Genomic DNA, 22,263 nt, shown 5'->3' with positions numbered 1-22,263 from the left:
TCTTTGGGTATTTCTTAAGTGCTGAGTGTTTAGGAGAAATTGATAGGTAGTAGCAATGCACACTTAGCAATACTTTTCCTTCTGTAGCTCTTGCTTCCTGGGATGTAATAAAATCCATTTAAGTTCTATTTATGATCTAAGGCCCAATGTAGTAATAGTTTTATTTGGATAATTGTGGCTGTTCTACCAATAATCAGAATACTGAACAGTTCCAGGCATACTCAAAACCCAGGCTGCGTATTTAGAAGGGTACAGGGTTGTCACAGCCAAATGTTAGCCAGTTTTTCTGAGGAGCTGGAGAGACATCAGTTCAACAAAAAAAACCCCTGTATCAAGCTGAGCCGTATTGTAGTAAGGCAGCTCCTGCCTGTGGCTGCTGCATTGGGGCAGTGCTGCCCTGGACTTGCCAGCAAGAGCATGGAGGTGCTAGCAGTTTCAGGCAGATCAAAGGGAGACAAATCAGACAGGTATTGGAAGCAAAACGTGATAGTTTGTTTTGAAGAGCATCTTCTCATCCCGAGGTCTGAAAGCAGGTTAAACATTCATCAGGGAGCCACTCCCCACTTTTGTATCTCCTGCCTAGTTTGAAATGCAGCCATTTCTGGGATGAGCTACTGTAATTACTTTAAAGTACATCATACTTCCACCACTTTTGGCAGGAAGGAAGGAGGAATACTGTGCTCCATCGCCAGACAAAACAGAAATCAACAATTGGGATTTTTCTCAAAGAGCGGATCTATCTTCTATGCCATTAAATCTGAGTTGGATGGAAGCCTTGTGCCCATTTTGCTTCCGCGATGCGAGCATGGCATTCTGCAGCACACAGCCCATGTTCACGTGAAGATTTAAAGCAGCAAATTCTAGCCAGAAATTCTTTCTAGCGCTTTGCTTTCCTTCTGCTGTTTGCTTCCCTCTTCGCACTACAGATGCTGATGGATCACCTTCCCATGGTGAGTAACGATACACTCTGTACTTTATGTTGTGCTGAGAAACTCTGTCGCCTTCAGGAATGTTCTTTCAGTGATGCATTTCCACTCCTAAACTATCACAGATCAGGAGGCACTGAAAAACCTTCAAGCCTAGCTTGAGATCACTTGTGTCAGCCTAGACACCTACCTGCTCTTTGAGGCTGGGCATGTACTTGAGTGTGTTTCAGTGCTTGCGCCATGGTTGCGTGCATGTACGAGCTGATGCATCCAGGTTTCTAGCTTTCTGAGCCTTCCCTACTCCCTTCTCATCCCCCTTCATAGATGGAAGTTGTATTAAACTTGATATCCTTATCACAGAGCCATCTGCTTCCCGGGACCAGTTTTTTTCTGCCAGGAGATCTGCTTAGAGATGGAGAGAAAAGGCAGCAATCTTGAGGATGGTTTCCAGAAAAAAAATACGGCAAATCTTTGGCAACCATGAAGCAAACTGGTTTAGCAGATCTGGGAGAGCATCTCCAGGACCTTTGCAGAGCTGAAATGGTTCAGGGCTGTGGTATCGATAATCACAGAGGCAGGAATAGATCCTTAACCTAGTCTCTGCTGTCATCTATACATCCATTTCTGTAGCCAAGCCACCCCTCACCTATAAAGTTGTATGCAGAAAGGAGAGGCCAGAATTTAGACACAGGCAGGGACTTGTTCACAGAGCTTGTAAATCTGACTGGGGTATCAGGGACTGCAAATCAGTGTCACACAAAACTGAATTTTTGGTGGATCACCTGCATCCATTTACTACTCCTAAACCAACTCCAAGAGTTTGAGAGTTTTACTCCTCTGCTGCAAAATGCCTGACTCCAGATTACTTCCTTTAGTCCACCTGAGTCTCCACATTTCAGAATACACTGGTTGGTGCCTTTCTCCCGTCGCAGAGGGTGATTTTTTCTGTGAAAGTGTGATCTTCCCTCTGTATCTAGGTTAGTGGGTTTGCATGGCAAGGTTTTGGTAGCAGGGGGGCTACAGGGGTGGCTTCTGTGAGAAAATGCCAGAAGCTTCCCCCATGTCTGATGGAGCCCATGCCAGCTGGCTTCAAGATGGACCTGCCACTGGCCAAGGCTGAGCCCATCGGGGCAGTGGTAGTGCCTCTGTGACAGCATATTAAGCAGGGGGGGAAAAAATATCTGTGCCAGTGGGAGAGAGGAATGAGGCTGTGTGAGAGCAAGAGCCCTGCAGACCCCCAGGTCAGTGCAGAAGGAGGCAGGAGGTTCTCCAGGCGCCAGACAGAGATTCCCTGGCAGCCCATGGTGAAGACCACGGTGAGGCAGGCTGTGCCCCTCGGCCCGTGGAGGCCCACGGTGGAGCAGATCTCCACCTGCAGCCCAGGGAGGACCCCACGCCAGAGCAGGGGACGAGTGTGAGGAGGAAGGAGCAGCAGAGACAGCGTGTGATGAACTGACCGCAACCCCCATTCCCTGTCCCCTGTGCTGCTTGGGGGAAGGAGGGAGAGAAATCGGAGGTGACGTTAAGCCTGGGAAGAAGGTATGGGTGGGAGGAAGGTGTTTTTCTGATTTGAATGGTAATAAATTAAATTAATTTCCCCAAGTTGAGTCTGTTTTGCCCATGACAGTAATTGCAGAGTGATCTCCCTGTCCTTATCTCCACCACAAGCCTTTTGTTGTATTTTCTCTCCCCTGTCTGGTTGAGGAGGGGAGTGATAGAGCGGTTTTGGTGGGCATCTGGCATCCAGCCAGGGTCAAACCACTACAATCTAGGTATGCTGAGTACCTAGAAGTTAATTTGATGGAATCTTCTTGGGAAGAATCTTGGACAGCAGCAGATACCCCTCTTTTGGAAAGCTTGTGGATGGGGACCTTGCAAAAGGAGTGTTGGAGGTGACCTGCATCCTCTTTGATTTTAGCATTGCCATCCCTGCCACCCATATCTAAAAGCACCTGCTTGGCCTGATTCTGCACTGTGGTACTCCAGAAATGTTCACATGCTCTTGTCTGTCCTTTTTCTTCTTGAATATACTTGTCTCATTGAACAAACCGTTTCTTTTCCCTGTGTAGTATTGATTTTAGCAAGAGGAAAAAAACCAACCTTTGTGCATGTGAATGGGTAAACAACTATTAGAGCACACAAACTGTTGAGCAGGTAATTTTTTAGATGTTTCTTGACTTGACTGCTGCCAGTTTTATTTAAATGTTAACGTCTTCAGTCACTGCAGCTACTGTGTTCATCAGGTTTTATTTCCCATTTAATAATTACAGCAGTTTCCCTTGAGCCCTATACCTCTAATTAAGAAAGTTAAGTTTGAGATAAAGTTAATGGGATGAAATTTGTAAGACTTTTATGGTAAAATATGCTCATAAAAATAACGGTTGTAGACTTGGTCACTACTCCTGAATGTAGTTTACCACATCTCCTTGATCTTCTATCAGTGCTGATGACTTTTCTGATGATTTACGGATAGTTGAGCATTAGAGACCAGGATCTCGTCCATGCAGAAGTTCTTGCCTTTGGTCTCGCAGATACCATACAGGATGGTTGGTTGGCATAGGATCTCCACTTTCCCTTTTGCATGTGTCAGTAAGGATTGCCTCAGTTCCCACCAGCACTGCACTGTTACTGTGCTGCTCTTAGTGGTGTAAGGTGGCCCAGGAAGCCCTGCAGAACGTGGCAGCACCACATGGGACGGATTCTGCTTCAAGTGGACTGTGGACAGATGTGACCTGGCTGCTGTCCAGGCTCTTGCAGCCCTGTTCAGTGAAAGCCTGTTGTTATTTCGCTCCCGTGAGTGAGCCCTGTTAGGAACAGCCACCAGAGGGGCACCTCCCTATGCTGTGCTGCTGGGTGCAGCAGTACTTTGGTGCCTCCCCAAATGCACCCACCACCCCTCTCTGCCCTGCACAAAGCCTCCCTCGGCACAATTTTGCAGCAAGTTGGGTTTTCTGCTCCTTTATGCAGGATTTGTGCAGTCATTGCTGGTCTTCGCAGTCTGAAGGCCAGGGAGGTTCCACTTCTGCTGATAGTAGCCCCAAAGAAAAGTTAAAAAAGAACCACCCTAGATGGGATGAGAAGCGGTGGCATGCGCAGGCTTGTTCAGGTGACCAGGCACGGTAGCCCTCTCTCTGCTGACTCTGCTTCTCCAGCATGGGATGAGTCTGTAGATCAGCAGAACAACCGAGGCGAGGATGAGCCAGTGGACAGATCTGCCTGTGTACATGCAACATGCCAGGAATTTAAATCTGTCACCGATGGTGCTGTCCAAATGGCTGCGCTTCTCTGAGCAGCAGCTCCGTGAATGGAGATGTACCTCTTCGCACCTGTTTTATAACACAGAAGCAAAATATTCGGAGCATCCAAATAGTTTATACCCCGACAAACAAATTCTGGCAGTGGGAGCGTGAGTTTCCATCTCATTAAGCTGTTGGCAAAGCTCTGGTAATTCCAGTCACTGATACAGCGCAGGAATTATCCCTCAACATGCCTGGTTGTGTCAGGTCAGAGCATCACTGTTTTTTCTCAGAAGCTGCGTGTTTGTACTTGAGGGTAAAAGAAAGTGTTGAAATGTCAATTCATTGGGTTCTCCTCTGGTGCTGGAGCAAGTTCTCATGAGGTCAGAAAACAAGTGTCTGAGGATTTCTGTACAGTGAGCATAAAGTGGGTTTCTGCACCTAAGTTTTAATGAGGAATTGTTTTCAAATCTGATTTTTTTTAATGCAAAACCTGGTACTGACTGGCAGAGGCTTGAAAGTTCAGCTGGGAGGTCACTAGCTCAACTGCAGCCCAAGTTGGCTTTGACAGAGTTCCTGCCACCTCTCAGTTTGTTGGTCTGTATGAAATCAGCGGGTGGTTTTGGTCCACTTTCTCGTGGCCAGGTCGGCTGTACCACTGTCAGTCCCATTTTTGGCGTGCAGGAGGAGTGCTGTGAGTTGGAGAGATGGAGTTGGGTGAGCTGGAGATCGTGGTGTCCTCTGGCTCCTCTGGCAGGCAGAGGATGAGGCATTTCGTTGAAGGGGTGGCAGGCAGATGTCAATAAGCATGGGAAATTTGCCTCCAGTGCTGTTACAGATTTTACGGTGTCTTGCAAACAAGAAGGAGCAGTTTGCTGTCCCTGACTCATGTTACATTACACAGCTTGAGAGAGTCACATACAAAATTCATTTTAGAGGTCCGTCGTCCTGTCCCAGAGACTAAGGAATGTTTTAATAGAGCTTTTATAAAATATATAAAATTTATTTGTTTTATCAAAGGTCCTTAATTTCATCATTAAATCAGGATTATCTCTCTGGGGTTATGTGTTCTGCATGTGTCAAGAAGACAGCCACACTCCATTTTTGTAGTAAACTTCGCCTGCCTGCAGAGATGGACTGTGAAAAGGCCAAGGCAAGGGGGAGGCTGGGTACCCAAGAGACACAGGGATGCAGGTGTTTGTAAACGGGACCCAAGAGCACAGGAATTATCCCTCAACATGACTGGTTGTGTCAGGTCAGAGCATCACTGTTTTTTCTCAGCAAGAGGACCCAAAGAGGAGCTTTTATAAATGTCGGTTTGGTTGGACTTGACTCTTGAACACATGGAAGAATTTTAGTGGGCTGCACCTTCAGCACTTCTTATCATTCCAGCATCTCATCTCTGAGACTCCTTCTGGCATTTAGCAGCCTCTGTCGTTAGTGCGAACCTTAGGGGGTGAGTTTGCAGCTTTTCCATATCCCCAAACAAGCAGGCGGGAAAACCTTTTAATTTGCAGAAGGATCTTCTGTAGTTAATACGAGTTGACCTTGCAGGGTTTCTTGAACTAATTCCTGTCAGTTTGGCCTTGCAAGATCTAATTTTTGCCCTCAAATTATCTCCTTCAAAAAGTTTATTACATCTCAGGGATTTTTTCCCCTATATGACTATGATTCTGAATTAGGTTCAGGTCATCTAAAAGTCACTGCTAAGTAGCAGGTAGCTTCTTTGACTGATGCTGTAGTGTCCAGACATTTGGAGCCTATCGGGAAGTGGTTTTGTTTGGGGTTTTTTAAGTGCACCGTCTGTCTCTACAGTTTGTAGTGGCATAGTTGCATATTCCTGTGTTCCCAATATAAATATTGTCATCACTGAGCAAGGACTTGCAGGAAAATGCTGAAAAGAAATGCTGAAGCAGCACTGCTAATCAGGTAGATGTATTACACTGCTGTTTAGTTGTGAGAAGAATGAACTCTTGGACTAGAAGCCTGCTCAGACTGCAGTATTACCTTGAAGAGAGGTGTTACTTGAAATGGCTGCTGTAAAAATCCCCCCCGGAAATGTTTTTCTCTTGCTCTGCTCATAATGATGTTCCCTAAAGGTTATATATTTGTCATCTATTCTTCTAGATCTGCAGGGAAGTAAAATTCAAAGTACTTATGCTATGGCTTGGAGCATCAGGTCAGACATGAGCAGCTTGGAGCATGCGTGGTCTTACCTTTCCCTACACGGAGCAGGGCGTGCTGTGAGCCTGGCTGCCTGGGACACACCATGGTGCTGGGCTCGGCTGCAGGGATACTGGGGGAGCTGCAGCATGCTGGGCTGCATCCCCTTGGCAGCCCTGGTTGGGTCGGTGCAACCCCGAGCTGTTGAGCAAGGGGTGCAACTGGTTGTAAGCATACGATCGTTGGGGCGCCCGATGGTGGTCTGCAGCTCTGAGTAGGAGGGGTGGTCGCTCATCTCTCCCACTCCTTCAGGGATTTTTTTGGTGGCCAGTCAGTGGAAAGCTGACCATGGTCATTAACTGTACATAAACAAGTCATACTGAACTCAAAACTCAGCCTGCAGCATTTCATGTTACTTGGGCTCAAAGCAGTCAGGTTATTAACCACAAACACGGCATTTATAATCCAAATACTGGTACAGTTTAAGTAGGGCAGGAGCCGGTGTAACTCTAATCTCCCCCTGCAACGTGGGGCAGGGCTGCGGTGGGCCAGGTGTTTGCCTTTAACTGCAGCTGTTCCATCTGCAGAACCAGGTGGGGACGTTCAGGACTGTCAGCAAAACACAGCTGGGGAGAGTTAGGAGCAGCCCCGCAGCGTGCTATTTCACCTGGGCAGAGCACACCCTGAAGCAGAACTGCCTGCAATAAACACGGCTTCACCTCAGTGATGGTTCTGGGTAGGATTAATGAAATGAAGAGGAAGTAAGTGTATGCTCGAGCTGGTTTATTTTTTTTTTTTTCTCAGTAGCAGCACAGCCAAATGGAATCGGCTATTTCCAGAATGCTGCCTTTTAACCACCTGTGCCATCAAATCCAGCCCCACCTTGGAGAAGCTTTTTTGATGAGTATCTCTCTTTCATCTCCTACTCCAGGTTTTTATTATTGTTTTTTAAATTAAGGTGTTTCTTTCTTACTCTTCCCCCCCCGAGTTGTTTTTTTTTAAGAACTCTTGGTGTAGAAAATAAAGGGTTTGACAGCTGTTGAAGTTTCAGGTTTAGTAGACCTGAGTTTTAGATTGAAGGTAATTTTTGGCCTCTTCCTTTTTCCCCTGTGTGCACGTTAATCAACTTCAGCACACAGACCTTTGGCTTTTGCTGGCTCTTGAATGTTGTCCGAACATGTATGTCCTGTGCATGGGGTGGAAGACCTCTGACTTCTTTGATGTGATGCTCTCACCAAATGCTTTTTTCAGTCTATTGAAAAATCTTCGCTTTGAACTGTCCCGAGTGTTTTCCAGTATATTACTTACCAGGTTTGTGGGAGCAGGAGAGGCCGGGGGTGCATGAAGCAGAGCAGGGTGCTGAGAACTCGCTCTGCTCACTCCACTGCTGCAGGGAGCTTGCTAGGGGGACCACAAAGCACAGATGGATCCCCCTTTCTCCTATGGAGAAATGATAAGGGATTGATGGCTTCCGTCCCCTTGCGTAAGGACGGTGTTACCTGGATGTAAAATGCTTGGATCCAGGGCAGGCAGCTCCTCAGTAATGGTGTGTTTCCTCCTAAGCACTTTGGATGGAAAAAAAAGTTTTGGGAGCTTTGCGTGACTTTCTCCTCCCCATCTCTCGGACCCCACTGGGAATTTTGTTATTAGTGCTGCTGGGTTGATATGGAAAGAGCTTGAATGCCCAGGGGATGAGTGGAGATGTGCACCTCTGGGTGAGGTGGGTCACCCAAAATCTGTGCGGGGGGGCAGCTGTGGCTCAAAGTATTCGGTACAGACATGGTGGGGTTGGAGGGAGCTGATGCCTCCAGCAATTACTGGCTTCCTCTTTAGCTGGGTTGGTCTGAAACTTCTGCATGTTAAATCCTGGGAGTTTTTAAGGGTGGGTGGGTTGTGTGCTTCATCAGCCTGGTTTTCTTCAGCTGTTTCTCGAAGGAGAAGGTAGCTGTATTTTTTTGAGACAATTTTCTGTACCTGTTGTGTTTTGTTGAATGAGTTTGTTTTAGAAGAATGTTCTGATTGAATCAGTCATCTGTTGGAAAATGTCCATTTTCAAGACAGAAATTTTCCCTGGGTCCAATATGTGCTCAGGAGATCCGAAACCACCCTAGGCACTCTGTAATTGTATTTACTAAACTGTACAACATGGCCTAAATAAATATTTACTGATTTGAATATAGTTCTTTGGCATCCTGGTAGAGTGCTAGCTGCTTGACCTTTGGCTGTCCTGATGTCTCCTCGTTTTGTGTAATTTTTGAAAGAGGGTTGCTTTTTTTGTTTGGTTTTGGATTTTTTCAATAACCATATGGAAGACGATGGTTTTAAGTCCGGGTTTCACAGGATGGGGCTGTTTCTGCCCAGCTTCCCTGCTTGCTGAAGGCAATGAATGGTGTCCTCAGCTTGAGATTTAGCATTTGAAGTTTTACTCTTGAAAACATGGCTTTTATGCAGGGGGAAGTTGCTGTGAAATTGGGGTGAGAATTTGCAGCATACCAGCTGCTGCACTAACGTGGTCTGCAGAGATGTGCAGGGTGCTGGAGTGTCGTTGTGCAGAGCAGCTTTCTGCACTTCCCTTTCAGGAAGGCTTCGAGGTGGAACTGCTGCCAGAGGTCTGCTCTGCAGCTGGCATGGCCCTGCTTCGGGGTTAGAGCAAGCTGCTGCTACCTGCACTTTCTGGTTGTGGGCTGTGGCTTCGCTGTCCTTCAAACCTCTCTGATGCTGGTGACTCTAGAGAGGAGGAGGCTTGACCTGGGGTTGAGCTCAGGGGGGAGGATGGGTCCTGGCAGGTCCTGGTGGATCCAGAGGCACCACCAGACACCACTACGGTACCATGTCTGCGCTTGTAGGGAGGAGAGGGGCCACCCTGGTGTGACTGTAGGCCGAGCTTGGCTGCTGACCCTTGGAGGAACAGTGTAATGGGAATGACAAGAGACTTGGACCAGACGAGAAAAATTCATGTTAGTGCCTGAATATAGTTTTTTGTCCTCTTGAAATTCTTCTGTTGCTTTGAAGTGTGAATCCCAGATGCTACAAAAGTATTTTTCCAGAAATGGCTATGCTGTCTTGCTGTGTATTTTCCACCAAATTGCTGAATTACTGTTTTCCTTCTGGCCTTCAATTTTTTTCATAGCTTTATCTTTTTGTCTGGATGTTTTACATGGCTAAAACTCATTCCTGTCTAGCATACCAATCTGAGAACTCCCATGTGAGACAGCGTCCCCACCGAGCTATCGCATAGGACAGGAATGCTGGCTTTTTTTCCTGGAAACTTGTAAACATGAACTTCCTGTTGACACAAGCTGTAAATCTGCAAATAGGCTCTGCTTCCAAAAGAAGATGAAGGTAATAAAATTTCAGGTCCTCATTCACTGCGCCTGGTCCTCCTTGAGCTGCATCCAAGCACCCCTGAGGCAGTGGAAACACAGACACACAGGAGAAACCATGCTGCTTCCTCTGCACCTCTGGAAATGAGTCTTCCCCTTTATTTTTTCCCCTCTTTTCTTTAGGCACCCAAATACAGATGCAATCCTAATAGCAGACAGTTGGAGAATCTCAAAACCCAAATGTCTCTAAAATCATGCTTCATTGCTTGTTTGCTCCTTTTGTTCTCCCTGCCTCTCCCACCACAGAGCTGATCTTCACTTTCAGGGACTTAACACTATCCTACATTCAAACCAGGCATTTTTTGATAATGAGCTGCCGAAATTCTGGCAGCTATTGGAAGACTTTGCATGTTACCACCCGTGTCACTCAATCTAGCTGTTATTTCTGCCTCACAGAGGAGACCTGGTGGGATGCATAACCCACACTAGTTGTTGGTTTTCCCGTTCTACACTAAATGCTTCACTCTTCTGCATGTCGCGCAGCAGCAGCTCGCAAGGCTCGTCATGTGTGGGGCTGGGGGCTCCCAGCAGCAGCCGGCTGCTCTCTCTGCCTTGTAACGCCAGTGCAACATGAACTGTGGGTGGGAAGCAGTGTGCTTTACTTCCTTCTCCTAGCACTGAGTGAGAGTGCCCATAGCTCACCGGGAGAAGCGGCAGCAGCGTGTGGGGAATGGCTGCGTGGTTCCCCATGCGGTGTGTTTTTTGGAGGCTGATGTATGCTTTGTTTCTGGGTAGGTAGCAGATACCCGGGCAGGTGGCTGAGCTTGACAGATGCCGTGGGCTTATCATGGTTGAGCATGACCGTGCTGATCTTCAGGATCAGCTGTTGGGGATGCTGGGGCTTCTCTGTGTTGTCGGGGAAGGGATGGAAGTAGGTGAGGGGCTGGGAGATGGTGGAAGCAGAAATTAGGCGAGAAAAGAGATTAAAAGCCTGGTAGTGGAAAGGGAAAAAGGGTTTTGAAAGAAGAAGTGGTTACAGGACATGGAAATGAGGAGCAACAGGCAGAATAAAAGGAAGATCTGATGGAGGCTGAACTCTCTCAATAAGCATCCCATTAATTAATACTTTCTCATGAGGCAGCACCAGGGTGTGGATGAAATCCAGCCCTTCTCAGCCTGACCTCTGCGCTCTCCTCGCTCGCTGCCATGCTGGTTTCTCCTTGGCTTCCTGCCCTAAGCGAAACCGCAACCTTTCCGACTTCTCCGGGCAGAATGAAAGGCACATGGCAGTGGTGTAAGAGGAGCCTCTCGCAGTCGTCTGCGCTTGGGTGGGCGTGCTGGTTCTTTCGTAAACTAATAGCTCCCAGCAGTGCTACTAAATCAGACTTGGTGGAGCCGGGAGCAGAGAGTTGGAATGCCGGGCCAGGCGCAAAGGGCTGCGCTGGGTTGTTTCTGATTTTTTTTTTTTTTTTTTTTTTTCTTTCCCCAAACCCACCATTTGTTAGGTCCAAAGGCCCAACTGACAGCAGGAGAGGGAGCTAGCAAGGATTGGCTTTGCAAAAAATAATGTTTAAAAAAGTAAAAATAACCCCCCCATAAAACCTGCTTAAAACATAACTTTTTGTTGTTGTTTGGTGAGGCTGGAAGGGAGGGAACCCTCTTCAGTGCTAAACCTGCAAAGCCGACAAACTGGGATGCTACTGAAAAGCCTTCCTTAAAATCCTGAACTGGTGGCTTTATGGGACAGAATGAACAAAACAACAAGAGGGTTGGGGTTTTTTAAAGTGTCTTAAAAGGAGGGTGTGGTTTGGGTGAGAAATTTGGATATTTTTAATCAAGGTTACCAGGTTATTGACAACTAATTAATGAGAAAATAAACCTCTTCTGGTGGCTGTCCGATGGCAGGACATGGCTAGGCAGTGAGATGGGGAGGTACCACCTCCTCCAAAGGGCCAGGCAAGGACCAGAAGCCTCACGGTATTCGTAGATGCAGCAGTCCCAGGGACTGGAGAGGGAAGGTCAGGATGAAGCGAGGAGAAAGGCTTCCGTTAAAAGACCCAAGATAAAGAAGGAAAAGCCATTATCAGGGGAAAAGTCACAGCCTGCAGGAGGGAAGTCACCGGTGGAGGGAGGTGCAGGAAGCCCGCTGGGGTATAATGACCCTGCTGTAGGGAAGGGGCTTGGGATCTATCACAGCATTTTATGGCTCGTTTTTTATTGTAAATGCTGTTCTTTCTGGGAAGAGACGGAAAACACAAGTTCTGCTGACAAGTCCTGCTTTCATAAGCTTTAATATGTGTTTTCTTAATTGTTAGAAGATCTTCCACAGGGGAGGTTGTGGGGAGTACTGGGAGCCCAGAGTAGCATGCCTGATCTGGGACACAGCTGTCAAAGCACATCATCTTACCTGCAAAAAAGGAGGATTTCTGCTTCCAGAGCTTGTCTGCACCATAAATACATGCCAAAGGGGGATGGCCCTGTAAGGACTCAGGCAAAAATGTCAGATCTAGGCAGGTAACTGGGTTTTTCAAAGTATCAGGGAAGCCAGCTGCAGTACAGAGCTCCGTCAGCACAGCTTCCAAAGCCAGAAAGGCTCCTGATCCCCGACCTGGGGTGTGGGCAATTAAAGACAAGCATCACCAACATCACAACTGGAGGGAGGTGGATGTATGCATTTCAACAGATCTCCGTAATCGAACAGCACTGCTATTGATCTGGAAAATATTGTCAGGCTGCAGAGCTGTTGGACCAGACTTAATCCTCTGTGGGCTGGATTTTACTCTCTCCAAATAGGATTACTCATTTTTTCCATATTTCTGTGTTTGGTTTAAATGCCCATGACAGCTACAGAGGCTTGGATTTCTAATCAGAGCAAGGGTGTTGAATTTAGGAATTGGTTTGTTGGTTTTGGGGGGCATTTTTTGGATAGGACATTAGTTCCTGGGTGTTTTTTCTTTACATATGTGGTCACATAACAGGAATAACGCAGCTTTTGCTTAGATGTCCTGTGTGTGCTCCCGTCTTTGCCCCCAGCCCTAAATCAGTGGCCAGAAGTAAAGTTTCAGTAACTTCTTTAGGTTGTGCTGCAGTCCTTGTTGCACCTTTGCTCCTGCTATTTTTTTTTTTTTTTTCAGTATCTGGGTGTTGCTGTTGAGCTGGCAGAATTTACACCTAGAGCAAGTTAAGAGCCAACTTTTAATACGTTTGTTTTTTTTTTTTTTCCTGTTGCTGGGCAGTATTGAAATGGCACAAAAGCTAAACACTACTCACATTCACTCCTGAAGGAGGCAATATGATTAGATTTACTTGACAAATTAAGCTTGTTAACATAATCTGCCATGTGCTAATTTAAATAATGGATGTATTGAAAAGCGGATGTTTGTTAAATGTGATAAATTTGTTAGGAATGGAGAGGTCTAATCTCTATTTGGGGGGGGGGTACATGCCTCTGTCTGCTGAGCCTGAACTCAAGTCAGCAAGCCTCCCCTGCAACCCCACCAGCATCGCTTCAAAGGGAGCAGTCCCTTCTTGGCTCCGCTGACTTGTAAGTAAGGCATAAAGAAGGCAATAAAATGTTTGACTTTCCTGCCAGACCTGAGCCTGGAGGGAGGAGGAGGATCCCAATTGGTTTCCATCAGATTCCAGTTAGCATGAATTTACGGTTTCCATTTAGCCTGATAAATGATTTTGGCTGCCTCGGTGCATTTGGATTTATTTTTCTGTGTGATGGAAAGTGGTAAACTTAAAAAGGCAAAGGCTTTCCAGGGTTGCCTTGAATATGAGTGAAGCTTCTTTGCGAGGTAAGAACACAGCAGGCAAAAAAATAAAGCCACAACATGTCATGAAATGTGGGTGGAATAGAAGTAGTTTGGGTCTCTTGTGCTTGCTGTGGCAATGGGCTGTGATAGGCATAAAAATTCCACTGGAAACTGGAAACATTCTTCAGATTTCCTTGCTCTCCTCAGAAACCACACTTAGCAGCAGGTATCAATAGCTCCCAGTGTTCAAACTTTGTTTGCATCGTTCTTTCCATGGAACATTCCCAGGAGAAGAAAGCAGAAGCAGATTAACGTGGCGAGCCGGGGAAAGCAGTTTTCCCCATGCTGTCTGCAGTCCTCCTTCCTTCCACTGTAGCGGTGAAGTCTGGGTTACAAAATCTATTTTAATGCATATTTGGCGAGCAGGCTCGCCTCTTGGTTATGTAGAGGTGCTGCTGAAGGTCGGTAGATGACATACCTCAGTGTCTTCTATTAGTGCGGTGCCACTTCTTTTAGTGGCAAACTTCTATTAGTCTGTTTGCCAAGGCAGTGGCTGAGCAGGGCACAGCGTGCGGGATGCTTTCTCCTGGCTCGCTGTGCAGGAATGGGAGCTGCTGCGTTGGCACTGCTGGCGAGCCCAGCTGGCTGTGGCATGCTTGCCTGTGGCTCCACCGGCCTGCCCCTGCCAGCCGTGAGCTTAGGGATGGGTCATGGCTTGGCTGAGCTGAGGCACGTGGGTCACGTTCACAGTACAATCAACGAGCCTCTCAAAGGAGGCTTTGCAGTGGCTCCTGCTCAGTGCACCCAATGTCCCCACCTTTTAGGTTTTTATGGTTTGAGAGCCCAAAACCACATGTGCACCTTCCGTACCACGAGTCTGAGCCGTGGGGGCTGGCATATTCCAGCCCCTCTAGCCAGAAGTGGGGGTGTCTTTCCTGAGGATGTTGGGGTTTTGGTGGATGATGGCCTGTGGACACCATGGCCAAGAGCGTGTACATCTTCATAAAGGTTTATAAAGTTGAATCGTTGTAACTATACTGGAGTGGCTGGAGTTCCTGATGTTTCAAACTACTTTAGGCTGTAAAAAAAGAAAAAAGGGAGAATATTTATTTGCCATGGGTTGACAAATGGTAGTTACAACCCAGTTGTCATAGTTAGTGATGGCTTTTGTTTATGTAGCGTGGAACGTTTACAAGCTGTTGAGGTCCTTAATTTAAAAAAGAAGGAGAAGGAACATCTAGTGCTGGTAAACTATTTTGAATAAAACCCCCAAACCCCAGGCTATCCTGTGTACCTTGTAAGAGGGCTTTCTCTGATGACTTTGACCCAGAGACCTGGCAGCTCCCAGGCTACGTCTCTTGAGCATCTTCTGTTCGTCATACGGCATCCCCCTCTTCTCTTGTGCTCAGACTGAGGTCAGCGTTTGAATTCACTGGCTGGTTTCAGGCTGGGTTGGTGATCTCGGGACAGGGCTGGACTAGGAACAGTGGTGTCTTATGCTTAGTGCCTTAAGCACAGGGCAGCATCCGTCTGCTTGGTACCAACTCCACTGGGGGCAAAGCTGCAACATGAGCTTGCCTCTTATAAGACATCAGAGAATCCACATGAGAGCCACTGCTGTTGGCACGACCCTGGCTGAGGGAGGGCTCCTGTTGGGGACCTCACAGTGCGAGGCGCCGGGGAGCAAATCATGAGACGCAAGTCCATAGGAAAATAACTTTATTAATTCTGGTGCTCGTGGAGCTGCTTGTTTTTGTCTCCCTTCATTGTCTGTATAATTTAGGGATGGTTTTTCCATCTCTGCTTATGAAATATTGAGAGCTTCGTTATTTTGCGCAACCTTCATCAGAAGTGTCAGAAGCCCCAGCAAGCTAAACTTTCTGATCTTAAATGCTTTATTGAGGAGCCCTGCCAGCAGCCCTACCAGCAGGGACTGGGGCACAGAAAGAAGTGGGTACCAGGAGGTGCGAGCAGATCTGCCGGCACAGTCTGCCTGTTCCCAGCCCACGCCACTGCCTGAGCATTGCTTCGCAGGGCGCTCCAGGTATCCGTGTGCCGATACTTGACTGAGAGTCACTTTTTTTAAAACTGAAGCATGTGAAACTGCTGCACTTAGTTGAAGTTTGGAGGTGGGAGGGTGGCTGTAAACTGTGCCCCCTCTGCCTGCAGCCAGGCTGCCCTTCTCGGAGCAACGTGCTCACCCAGCCAAGGCTGCAGCAGCTTCGTTTGCTCCTGCCAGAGCTGGAAGCCCCCTGCCCAGATCCTCCCCACTGTTACCATCCAGCACCCTGCCCATACCAGGGGACCTGGCCGCTGCAGGAGGAGATGGTAGCCTGTGTTTTGATGAATGTGTGCCGTGCCTGCTCACAGAATTCTTTTTAATACTTCTTTTAAAGCACTTTTAAAAAAAATGTTCTCCCTTTACAGCCTTTTTTCCCTCCCAAAGGGAAGTAGAAGTACCTTAAATCAGGAGGAAGAGGCAGAGAAGCAGGGGGCGAAGAGTTAGGTGGGATGCCGGGGGGCAGTACTCCTAGAAGGTTTATGGGCATAGCTTGGCAGTTAGCGGTAGCCTACCAAAGCATTGGAAATTTCATAAACTGAAGCATTTCACTGTCTGTGAGCGAGTAAATATCCCGTCACGCTTACACCAACTGTGAAGAATTCAGCTTGTGTGATTTCTAGGCTTTTGAAAAAAGAGCATCCCTCGGCTTGGGCAATGGCAGGCTTTTAGCTTGCTGTCCTGGCAAGGTACATACATCGCTGGCTCTCGAAGAAGTAGCTGGAGGAAGTGGTGGCATTGCCTGCAAAGATTTGGGAAGGATTATATCAAGACCTGAACCTGCTCAGCTCAGAGAAATATGGACTGGAGCCGTGAATCCCTCCTGAGATCTTAAAATGTGCCAGTGCACAGTCTGCAAGCAAAATGCAAACTTTGGTCCTTCTCCTCGGGTGGTTTTGTGGGAGGAGGATGGTTTGGACAGTAACTGGAGGGGTGGCTGCCCCTTGTCCAGGGCAGTGCTGCAGGCAGCCAGGGACGCCCATCAGCGTGGCGAGGAATGCTGTTGTGTAAATCCATGTGCCCCCAGCGCCCAGCTTGCGCTGAATGGTGCTGGGCTGATGGGATTAGTCAGGGGCCTCCAGTTAATATCTGTTGTTCACGCCGCATGTCAGGGAGCAGCTGTTCAAAATTCATGTTTGTAGGTGGCAGAGCTGCCATGTCTGTGCGTTAATGGGAGGGGAAAAATGGTCAAAGTAGTTGTGTCCGGTGGGTTGCTGTTAAGAGCCTCCCTTGCTGCTGTGAGATCCCTGGTGGAGTTTACTCCCCATACAAAACATGTCAGATTTACATTTTCCTTTAACACTTCCTCTTCGATCCGAGTAATATGTTACACATTTAATTGCTCTTCCTTTGAATTTTCCAGTCCTCGTTTGGTACCCTTGCAACATCAGTATCTTGTTATCTTGTTGTTGCTTCTAATTGCTAACACATGCCAGCTTTCCAGCGCTGCAAACTCTGTCGCTGGGGCTTGGAGGGGAGTTCACAGGGAAGATTTACGTGCGTGGGGAAACCTTCAGAAAATTAATTCACTAGTTTACCCAACAGCTATTGAGATTGTAAAATCGAGGGCTAAGAGGAAGGCTGGTTTACATGCCGTGCTGCGTAAGGCAGAGTGGATTTCGGGAGGGTCGCTCAGGTGGAAACAACCCGCAGTGCCTGTGTCAGCAAAGCCCTTCTTTCCTCTCACCACTCTGCCGCTGTCTCGCTGTTATTGCCAGCCATAAACAAATTACGTGTATTTAACAAGTTAATGTCAGCCCGGCTGCCAGGCGCTGGTAGGTGTGTGCTTGGTGACATCAGCTGGCGAGCAGCCTGGCAGCAGCGCGGCGCAGGCAGGGAGCAGGCAGGGAGCCGAGGGTGTGTGCCTCTAAGCTGGGTATTCTGGCAAGGTGGAGAGCTGGTCTGTTTGGCAGGACCTTCCCATCTGGGATCCATCTGTGTTTCCCTGGAATCGGACAGGCGGCTCCAGGCAGTGAGAAATCGCAGATGTGCGGGACCTGACGCATGTCCAGCTAATGAAAGGAGAAGGCAGGCTGGGCTCCGGCTGCGCTCGAAGATCACGAGCGGAGGAGGAGGAAGAGCGCTTTTCTTTATATTTCAAAGAAACTAGGTGTATTCAACAGCAGCTGGATCCTTGCAACATTGCTGTTTAGGGTAAGCAATAGATGGGTCTATTTTTAAACCGGGCTGGGTAGGGCGCAGCATGTCTGGGGGCAGTGGGGGATGCTCGGGGGGATGCTTAGCTGCCGTGCCACCAAGTCTGTTTGAAGAGCACCGTGGGTTTTGCTGGCGCTCTGGGGAGAGCCTCAACCTTGAGCACAGGTAGAGGGAGAGGGTGGGAGCAGCCGTCCGCAGCGCTTTGCCACCCAGCCTGCCTCCGGTCGACTGCAGTGGCTCTGCTGGGGGAAAACTTCCATAGAGGAGCCGGCTGCATGCGTGGATTCTGCAGCTGAAAAAATACTGAACTCTCTCAGAGGAAAGCTGCGTTAGAGCTCTATGTTGCTATGGAATGGTTTATTATTATTTTTCGTATTTTTATTTCCCCCCTCCCCATGAGCAGAAGGCTGGGATTCAATGTTTTCTGGGCAAATGGAAAAGCAGGAAGGTTTTTGTGTATTTTAGCAGAAGGTGTTTTTCTGTGGTGCCTAGCCTTACACTCATTTCTGCATGCTGATGTTGAAGCTGGGGGAGTGAATCTGCAGAGGTGGATTTCTTCCATCGGCTCCCAAATTTCCTCAATTTTCTCTGTGTTTTCAGTGCTTCTCTGCATTGTGGCAGAGGCTGCTCCCTTTTTGTCTTTGCACTCCTCGAGCAACAACCGATGCTACCAGCATCTAAATATCTCAAATCAATTTTGTGGTACCAGAACAGAGCTTCCCTGCCCTATATATTTTCACTGTCAGGCTGCAGACTGCTGTATTCTCTCTTATTCCATTGTAATCTCCCAATCCTTTATATGTATCTTAAACCTGCACTTTCTCCCTCCTCCCTGTTTTTTGGGAATGTTCAGCAGTTGAAATTGCTCCTCCAGCCCTCTGGAGTAGCTTGTAAAGATCCTTCTGTTGCATGTTCGTTGAGCCACTGCCCCAGGTGTGCACTCCGCAAAATATTACCGGCTTTTTCTCCCCCCTGCTGCAGAACTTGGCCCCTGCGTGACGGTACTCACAGTCCATTTTCTGTGCCGGAGAAATCCTGCCCAGCTACAGGAGATGCACCAAAATCAGCACTCAAAGTTTGGGGAGCTAAAATGTGGCTGAGGATGACTTGCTATCAAGCTGGGAAAAGAGAGGAATATTTGCAAGGCTGCCTGGTGCAGGGTGATTCCCTTTGGGGCACTTTGCTGTTGCTTTGTCCGGGTTAGTTTTAAGCATGCCAAATGACAGGGTTTCCCCAGGGAGAGCGTGGTGCAGCCTGGCTGGGCTCCCTGGCAGGGTGCTGTGCTGCTGCATGGGCTGCAGCTCCACACTCGTCCAGTTCTGCTGCTGCATATGGCACCTTAAGGCTTTCCTTCTCTTGCAGCATGCAAGCATTTGGGTATAGGCTTTTTTAAAAAGATATATGTTGTAAGTCTCCCTCTACAGACACACCAAACAGCTCCTATGCATCCCTGGCTGTCCCTGGAGAGGCGGCAGAAGGAGCACATGCTGCCTAATGCTCTGCAACTTCAGCCTCTCAAAGTGCATCAGCACAAAGGGGGAATTAAAACCAAAAGATCTCCAGCAAAGCCATACGGAGTGTGACGATATCTAAAAGCAAAGAGCTGTGTTCCTCTGCTGCAGCTCTCCCAAAGACTTCCCAAATTTGTGAACGCAGTGCAGTGTGTTGGAGCATCTGCTCCTGCGGTCCCTTTGCAGGGCAGGCTCTGATGAAGCAAACGGAAGTTTTGTCAGCGTCAAGGTGGCATGATTTGGCCTTTAAACAACCGGTTTGCTGGTGTCTTGCTCAAACCCTGCAGGAAACTTTTTTTTTTTTCTCAGGTTCCTCTATTTTTGGAAAAGATTCAGGGTGCTTGATGAGCTGAGTGCTTAGGTGAGAGAGGTGGTTGTATTTTGGGGAAGACAGTGGCTTGAAACTTGGTGGCCTATCATAATAATTTTGTATTAAACAGGGTAGCACATCCAAGTGAAGGCTTCCCCCGTCCCCACCCCAAATTGTCTGCTGGATGGCATGATTTTTACTGTCAATATGGAAAAGATGTTTAGTCTCATTTTTGGGACTATCTAGAATTCACCTAAATGACTGTGGGTCACCCCAGCCAAGTACCCCTACCCCAGCACATCCACCAGTTAGAGAAACCTGCAAATAGCGCAAAACTAGGAGACCCCAGTGTAAGAAACAAGGTAAAAGGGGTAAAGCAAAGGTAGTTTGAGCAAATACTGCCAACAGGAAGGTGCAGTAAGCCAAGTGAAGGATATGAAGGGTCTGAAGAAGGAGCAGAATTACTCAAGGCAAGGAGAATAAATCCCTAATCTGAGAAGTCTATTATACAGGGTATGCCCTGAGGAAAAAAGCAGAAACTCCATTTAATAGTGAAAAGGCCAAAACAGCGCTGCCAAGTCGGGTTCTGCTCTGCCTGGGGACTGGAGCCACGGCCCCTGCTTGCTTCCAAGATGCTGCTATTTTTGCAAGTTGCATCTGCTGGTTTTTGCAGAGGCTTGTTTAAACCTGCTGAAGCCAAAAGCAGAGGGAGCTTTTCTCACGTGAACCGTGGGTCAGGCTCTTGGGTGGTTTTTTTTCTTCTGTTTCTCTTCGTCTTACAGGACTGGTGTCCCTGGGAGAGTGGGTTTTCACTTTTTAGTGCTGCCTTGTCTGTCAGATGGTGTGTGAGTCCCAAATTATTTTGTTGCTGCTTTCCAGGGCTTTGTTGCACATTGCTCGTGGTGGATTTTGGCTTGTAGGGGTTATCGCTGGGGGTCAGTAGGCAAAGAGGGAAAGAGCATGTTTTGACTTCAGAGGCTGAGTTTTCAAGGCAACCAGATTTTCAGTCCCCAAATTGACCCATAAATGCAGTAACCATCGGCAGCATTTTTGCAGGAGGCAGGGCTCTCCCACAGCTATGCCCTGGGATCAGTGAGCCAGGTGGCCTCTTGTTTTTTCCAGCTCTGCTTTTTTTAAGGTTTGGACAAAGAACAAGATTTGTTTGACATGTATGTTTATAGTATAGCTGGATAGCTGAATAAAGTCATTTGAGGACTTGGGCATATGTAGCAGATATAAGGCAATGCTGGCTAGTTCTTAAATCTGGACAGGAGATGGTCATAATCTCTTGCCTGATGGGGTTTTTCCCATAACAAAAGCTGGCTTATCTATACTTGTTCTGGGCTAGATTGTAAACTTGCCTTTATCCTAGCATCTAGTGACTATTTCCGTATCTGATTGCATGTTAGAAGCTAGGTATGAAATGCGTTTCGACAGACACTCCAGAGCAGTCCCTGGGGGCAGCATCACTGCAGGTCTCTGGGAGCCTGTTCAACTTTTATTTTTATGGTGGAGACCGTCTTAATACATGCAGCGTTCAGGGAACGGCTGGAAAAACCTTTGTTTAGAGCAAAAGCAGAAGCCAGGAAGAACTGGTGAGTGATGATCCTGCAGCTGAAGTGCAACACGGAGAGGCTTGGGTTCAGTTCCTGGGTCTGTAAGCAATTTTCTGAGGCAAGACCTTGACCTTAGTGCAGCTTTGTGTGTCAGCAGCTTATGTCCAAAAGGACAATAGCGATTTCAGAGGTTTCAAAGCATTTTAAAGTGTAACTATCATGCCTTTTATTGGGCTGGGCAGTGGCATTTTTATAAGCCAAGCTTAAGGTTTTAGAAGAATATGTATTGAATTTCCTTGGCGTGATCCTGGCTGCAGGACTCCTGTCTTTCATGTCCACAGCAGGACTTGTGCTATTGAAGGAAGACAGTTGCAGGTGGCCAGAAGACCATGTAGAAGAACTGGGATTTTTGCAGATCTGCAGCTGAGTTACTCTCTGGTCCTATAGAAACTACAGAGCCAAGAGTCAGTTTTCCTTCCAGCAACAGGATGCCACAACCTGATGGTGGGATGCTGCATAGCCATCCCTTTCAAAGGCATCTCTTACACCAAAAAAACCCAAAAAAGCCCCCAAAGTATTGACAACCATCACTGAGCTCACCCCAAACCAGGCAAAGAGGAGCACGCTGCAGCCCCAAAACAGCTCAAACCTGTTGCTCCGCGGCAAGCTGTGAATGTTTAAAGACCCGGTATTACTTAGGATGCTGGCGGGGCGTCAGGGGGAGCGGGTTATTGTGCGGGGAACAGATGTGCGGTGCGCTGTTGCCGCGTGCCGGCTCGGTGCCGCTGCTCCCAGCACCAGGTGCAGCCATTGTTCCGGCTGGTCCCTATTCATCCGCCCTCGGCTGCCGCTCCGCGCCCGCTCCCTCATTGTTTCTCCAGGAAATTAGCATTAAAAACCCATCCGAAACCCCCACGTCCCTCAACTGCAGGTGACTGTTATTGGCCCCAGCTGCCACCCTTGTGCTTGATTACTTCCATATGGGGTTGTGGCAAGAAGTAAGATCCACTTATTGATTTTTTTTTTTTTAATATATTTTTTCCCCTTTTTTATTCCCCCACCCCACACAGACACTTCAGCACTAGCAAGAAACAAAACCCTGAAATCTATTAAGCCCCTGATAGGCTCCAGTTGCTATTGTAACTGGGATGAACGTTTTACAAGCAAAGCTAATTACACCCTCTCCCTGCTTTCTTCCTTTCTTCAGCCCCCACCCCATAAATGTAAAATAACCAGAGGGCAGTTGGTAGTAAATTAAATCTTT

At 47.7% G+C, this 22,263-nt stretch overlaps 1 protein-coding gene across 3 annotated transcripts in view; it reads left to right on the top strand.

The window, feature by feature from the left end:
• The window catches only part of CBFA2T2 (CBFA2/RUNX1 partner transcriptional co-repressor 2), a 66,615-nt gene that overhangs the window by 7,614 nt on the left and 36,738 nt on the right, over positions 1-22,263 (top strand). Inside the window, exon 1 of one of the 3 annotated variants that reach the window (XM_080403771.1) lies at positions 981-17,619. The exons of the other annotated variants lie outside the window; for them this stretch is intronic. The gene's annotated coding sequence lies outside the window, so the exon portion shown is untranslated. Of the gene's footprint in view, positions 1-980; positions 17,620-22,263 lie in introns of those variants that run through there. 3 annotated transcript variants of the gene reach the window in all.

This window comes from Falco punctatus (genome assembly GCF_963210335.1).
Source record: "Falco punctatus genome assembly, chromosome: 10".
NCBI lineage: Eukaryota > Metazoa > Chordata > Aves > Falconiformes > Falconidae > Falco > Falco punctatus.
Note: the sequence above shows the minus strand (reverse complement) of the source record. Positions and strands in the feature narration are given on the sequence as shown.